This window comes from Halichoerus grypus, chromosome 1 (assembly GCF_964656455.1).
Source record: "Halichoerus grypus chromosome 1, mHalGry1.hap1.1, whole genome shotgun sequence".
NCBI lineage: Eukaryota > Metazoa > Chordata > Mammalia > Carnivora > Phocidae > Halichoerus > Halichoerus grypus.
This window is the reverse complement of record NC_135712.1, coordinates 195,498,640-195,505,210: the sequence shown is the minus strand read 5'-3', so window position 1 is coordinate 195,505,210 and position 6,571 is coordinate 195,498,640.

Below are 6,571 nucleotides of genomic sequence, written 5' to 3'. Positions count from 1 at the left end.
CGTTAAGACTCCCCGGGCCCGCCCACGGGGGGCGGGGCGCCGGCATCACCCCAGGCCTCCGAGCAGCGGCGGGCCGCCCTCGGCCCGCCCCCGCCCCGCCCCGCCCCGCCCCCCGGCCGCCCGAGCTGCGCCAGAGCCTTCCGGCGCGCGGTTCCGGGAAGCCCAGGCCCGGGCGCGCCTAGGGACCCAGCCCGAGTCTATCCACCTGCCTAACTTTCCCTTCCCGCGGCCCGTCCCCCGGCATTTGCTGGGCCCGTCCCCCGGGCTGCCAGGCTCCTGAAGCAGAATTGACTACACATACAAGTAATAATAATAGTCACTCCAGGTTCTAGGCTGGGCTCAGAGTTTGCCTGACTCCCATCTTCACTGCCTTCTTCCCCTCCACGCAGCCCTGGGTGGAATTGAGAGGGGGAAACCCTCATTGGTAACCCATTTTACAGATGAGCAAATTGAGACCTGCAGGATCAATCAAGGTCACAGAGCTGGTGGATGTGGGGCTCTGTCCTAGCAGAATGGCTCCATCTACAAGCCCCAGCCCCAAGAGAGCAAGCCCGGGGCTTTAGGGGCCTGTAAGAGGGATGGGGATTATGAAAATGAGAATCACAGCAGTAGTAATGATACTACCAGCTGACGTTAACTGAGAAATTACAAGTGGTAGGCCTTTCACAAATTATTAGGGCCTAATAACACTGCTGACCCTTAGGGAGACTATTGGGTTTGGATCCAAGTCTGTAGGGACAGGTGCACCCACCTCTGCTCTTACCAGACCCTTTGACCCCCAGGGCAATGGGGCTCCCCATAGTGGCGGGTAGGGAGGGGACTGCCATCACAGACACTGTTTATGCTCAACACCCATGCCCCATGAGGTTGATACCTTTTAGGGTGGATGCCTTACACAGAAGGAAGCTCCATTTTACAGAGAGATAAAGAGGGGCCCCTCAAATTGGTGGCTGGGCAGGGGCGTGCACCAGAACTGCCTGATGCTGAGCCTCTGAGAGAGCCAAGGCAGGTACCAGTGGACACGCCCTGCCTGTGTCCCCTCTGTGGCCTTTGCCTAGTCCACATTCAGAGCTCTGGGTCATGGGGGACAATGAGTCCCCCACCCCACCCCAGATGCTCGTTGGCTGCTCCTCGACTGGTCTGGTTCCCAGATGCCTGGTCAGACCCCAAGAGGGGCATGTCACAGCAGCTAGCCTGCACAGGTCCACCCACCCAAGGCTGGCCCCATAGCTGGTGAGGGCTGCAGAATCAGGGTGAGGTATCCCCAGGGTGTACCATGGTCAGAGGCCTGGAAGGGGCCACCTTTGCCCTCAGGCTGCTCACAGTTTGTTAAAAGAAGACACAGCTTTGAAACCACTTGAGAGGGCTGTGTCTTCTAATTCTATTTTCTGTAGAGCACTGATTTCCAATCCCAAACCTCAGTTTCCCCATCTGGCCGAGGGGGACTAATCCTTGCCAATCTGTACCCACCCTGGTCTCTGATGGTGGCAGGAAACTCAAAGTGGCTCTGGAGACCCAGGAGTAATGGAGCCCCTCCCTCCCCCCCGGGGACAGCTTCTTCTCATCCTGGGTCCATATGAATGAGACCCATTCATCCTGGCTTCAACCATATTTCAGGGGCTCTGGGTCCTCCCCAGGGTCCACTTCAGAACCAGAATCCTAGGCCGACTGGAGGTGTTTCCAACACTCTGCATCTCCAAGGTGGTACTCCTGACCCCAGGTCCCGAGTCAGCTCACTCCACTGAGAGTCTTTTGCATGTGTTATTTCCTGAGCTGGTAATGCCATTCCTGAACCCTTCACATGGCCTGGATCCACAGCAGTCCTCCTTCTCATCCGCCTTGTCCTCTGCCACCTCCAGGAAATCTCTATCCCAGAGACTATGACCGTGTCTCCTACAGTAGGTGCTCAGTAAATGCGGGATGGAAATATAATGTTGCAGCATTTGCCCAAGGTCACACAGCCAGCAACTGCCCTAGCTACACCCAGGGCGAGAGCAGCAGGGAGACCACAGGGGAGGGAATCTGGCTGCTGAGGCCCACGCCCTCTATCCAGCCTTTTCAGGAGTTGAGACACAAAGGGGCTCTGTTGGAGGCCAGAAGGTGGTGCAGACATCCTCCTGCCAGCAACAGGTGTCAGCAAAAGGCCATAGTGACCTGAAAGCAGAGCCCTGTACAGGAGGCTGGGCCATCATCCCCAGGACCCACACAGCGCCCAGCGAGAAGGCACCCTCGGGGCAGCCAGGGCAGAGCAAGTCCTCATAGGAGTCCCCACAGCCGGCTCCCCAGGGACCTCCAGGATCACCAGAAGGGGCTTGAGAGGGAACCTGGCGTGCTGAGGGATAACGTACAGCCTAGCCCTATCATCGAGGCTAGTAGCTTTTGGTCACGGTGACAGTGCTGATGGATTGTAACGGCTGCCTGGAGCTGAATGCTGACCACAGAGTTCTGAGCTGCATTTCAGAAGGAAATCCCAGGACCCATCAGCAATGCTGGGCAGAGGCGCTTGGTATGGGAGCCTGGCCGTGTGGGGCCAAGCATTTCCCACCTCGGCTGGGTACTGCGGGAGCCGGGCCAGGCATGAGGGAGCTGTAGTTGCCAGAACCATGTGACTCTCACACACACACACACACACACACACACACACACACACACACACACACTGAGCTCCCTCACACTCTTTCCCTCCTATCTTGCCTGCCCTGGAGCGTGCAGGCAGCATCATCACAGCACCTTCGTGGACCCCTGTAAAACCTGTGTGCCTTGGCCAAGGTCCAGGTCCAGGTCCTCCGGCTGCTCAGCCCGTGGCACGCAGCAGGACCTTCTAGGACAAAGGCCCCCCCACAATGCTCATGCCCTTAGACTTTGAACTCCGTGCCTGGAAGCTGATCCCGAGGGAAACCCCGGCTACAAACAGGTCTGGAGGCAGAGGGCAGGGGTTGGCAGGGGCCCGACTGGTCATTTTCCCAGATCAGTGAAGACTTGACCTCCTGAGCAATGGGCTCACTCATTTACTCAAACTATATTGACTGGGGGCCGAAATTGGCAGCACCTTGTGGGGAAATGTAGCTCCTTAATGGCCCCAACGACTGGACACGACAGTCCCCCAGCTAGCGAGGTCGTCTGAGTCGCCTGACGTAGTTATTCCGAACGCAGATCCCCTGGGTACCACATCTCACCTTCTGAATCAGAGGCTCTGGGGTGGGGCCTGCAATTCTAAGACTCTCAGGCAATGCTGTTTGGGGGTTCTAAGACTCTCAGAGGCAAACATGGGGAAGACCATTAGGACTTGGGTTCCGGAGCAGGACAGACCTGGGGTCCATGCCTTGCTGGGTGCCCTCCCCACTGCCCCCGCGCTGGTGTGTTACAGCCGGCCACACACTGAAAGCTCGGCACGGGGTGGGAAGATGTTGTGATGCGGAGGAGAAGCAAGGTAGAGAACAGCAGGTAGAGCGTGATCCTATTTCCGTCAAAGATAAATAAAAAGCATGCCCGTGCACGCATTTGTGGGTGCATGCATGCCCCCGTCCGTGTGTGTTTGCAGGTTTGTGTGGGTGAAGCGAAGAGCCTATAAGGACAGACCCGTCGGGGATTTTGCGGCATGGGACTGAGGAGGACTCTCAGTTTCTACTTTACAGATTTCTCTTCTGTTGGAATTTAGTGCCAGTGAACATGGTCGACTCTTACAAACCAAAGAAGGCAAAACAAAATTCCATCTTGAGAAAAATACCGTCGAGGTGGGGGGGATGCATTTTTAGGAAGGCGCTTTTTCTCATGATTTCCCATGATTATGTAAAGCTGCCCCCGTGTTTCATAAGCCTGGCTGCCACCCTGGGATGTTTTTGGGTTGGGAGCGAACCCCCAGGCGTTGGGTGCTCCCCCTCCTGTCCTAGCTTTGCTCTCCGTGTGACGTTGAGGGCAGAGCTCCCCTGAGGTGCTCCTGCACGTCCCCTGAGCGGGCACTGATGAGGCGTGAACGGCCGCGAGCAGTTGTGTTCCTGAGTGACAGCGCTGGGCATTGCTTTGGCAGGGCCAGGCCTGCGGGTGTCTCCTGGGGCACGCCTGGCCCGGGCATGGAGGGCCACAAGCCAGCACTGGGCTTGCAGTGAAACCGGCATCCCAGTCTGGGTCCTCGGGACACATTCCTTGACTGCAGTCCAGGGCTGTGGCCTGCAGGGACCTGGGATAATTCCTGTGTGAGTTTGAGTCCAGCCTTACGCCCCCCAATGTCAAGTAGAGGGCCCACTCGTGGGCACTCTCTACAGGCTTGGACCTTTTTTTTTTTTTTAAGATTTTATCTATTCATTTGAGGTAGAGAGCAAGAGCGAGAGTGAGAGGTGGGGAGGGGCAGAGGGAGAAGCAGACTCTCCCCTGAGCATCAGGGAGCCCGACTTGGGACTCGATCCCAGGACCCCGGGATTATGACCTGAAGGCAGACGCTTAACCAACTGAGCCACCCAGGCGCGCCTACAGGCTTATAAATTGATTAAGTTTTAATAAATCCATCTCTTCTCTCAATGCCCAAAATTTCCTTCGGCATTTTTGGGAAAATGCTTCTTTCAATAATGTTGCCCCCCAGGAAGGTTCAACTCACTCACGAGAACTCTGAGGGTTTTTTTTAGTTGACTTTTGTTTTTGCTTTTGCTTTTAAAAACAGTTTTTTCCCCTCCTAAATATAAAAGTAAAACATGCTTTACCTGGAAGGTATAGAAAATTTAAAAGTAAACTAAAATCATGTGTAATCCCACCCAAAGAGGACCACTGTTGGAGTGGTTCGTTCCTTTGACAAATACTGATTTATGAGGATTGTTATGAAGAAAATAAAACAGGGTCAAGGGTCAAGATCTGGAGAGGGGCTGGAAAATGGGAGCAGGGCACATCTGGACCTCAGGTATCAGGTGAGGCTGAAAATAGGTAGTCATTGCTCAATATATGTTTGCTCTTGTGGGTTCTTTTTAAAACATTATTATTTTTAACACATTGTCAGGATCATATACAATTTGCCATTTTCTCCTACATTTTCCCACTAGCATTCTAAAATTCTTCCAAGACATCATTTTTACTAGCTGTGTATTGTCCTATCATAGAGCTATGTCCCCATTTACTAGCCATCCCTCAGTGATGGATGTTTGGAGTGTCTCCATTTTTCACCATTATGTATTATCCTGCAGGAAACATTTTGGCACCTAACCTTTGCCCTCCTGGCAGGTTGTCTCCAGAACCAGAGTTCTAAATGGGAAAGTGCTGGGTCAGAGGGTGGCAACTCTTCTAGAGCTCTTGATACACATTTGGCAAAGAGCTCTCTAGGAAGTGGTTCTGTGACTCAAGTCACCTTTGTCTCTCACTGGAGAGGTCCCAGGGTGTGATCAGGGGAGAGAGTGGAGGAGGGAATCGGAGACCTTCATGGCCTTGGGTGGATCCCCGCCCTTCTCAGGCCTGTGGTTTCCAAATATCTAGAAAATGGGCTCATTCTTGCAACACAGAGGTTGAGTTCTCCCTTTGCGCCAGGCTCTGAGAGCTGGGTCAGAGCCCCGTGGGGCTACTCTCTGCCTGGAGGACGCCAATTCGACTGAGTTGAGCAGGGCTGGACAGCTACTGTCATTTTCACAGGCTTGTGAGCTCCTCCTGGCAGTGTTGTGCTGGCGCTGAGAGGTGGTGGACCCTCGTGGCCCGGATGCCAAGGGAAGATCGATGAGAAGAGAGGATTCTGAATTGAATTTTGCAGATGGCTTTCTCCAGGACATCTGCAGAGCCTGGGGTCCTGGGCACTGGGGGAGAGCACCACGTGAGGGAGGCACCTGTAGGGAAGGGAACTTGGAGACAGGAGGTAACTCACCCAGCACGTGTGGCTCCTTCCTTTCTCATGTATGTAATGCTTCTTTTTAAAAAATCATAGCTTCCCTGAGATATAGTTAACACATCACAAAATTCGCCCTTTTAAAGTGTACAGGTTTGTGATTTTTGGAACTGTGCAATCACAGAATTCTAGAATTGTGCAATCATTACCACCATCTAGTTTTAGGACATTTTTTATCACCGCAAGTAGAAGCCCACACCTATTAGTAGTTGCTCCCTACGTTCCCCTCCCCGCCAGGCCAGGGCTACCTCTAAGCTACTTTCTGAACCCATGAACTGGCCTATTCTGGACATTTCAGATAGAAGGACTCCTACGATATGTGGTTTAGGGGGACTGACTCCTTTCACTTAATGTGATCAAGGCTCATCCGTGTTGTAGTCCATAGTGGTGCTTTATCCCCGTTTTATTGAGGAGTCATTTTCCATTGTAGGGATCCACCACGTTTGGTTTATTCATTTATGGGTTGATGGACATTTGGGTTGCTTCCACATTTTTGCTGTTATGAATAAACGCTGTTTTGAATGGTGATGTAAAAACGTCTGTGGATATGGGTTTTCAATTCTCTGGGTTTACACCTAGGAGTAGGTTATATAGCAATTCTGTGCTTACCTGTGTTAAAAAACAAAATTCACCTGAGTAAATTCGAAGATCTAACTGGCTCTATTCAACGAGTCATGAGTTGGGCAGCGTCCCACCCAGCAAGTAGAAAAGAGCAGA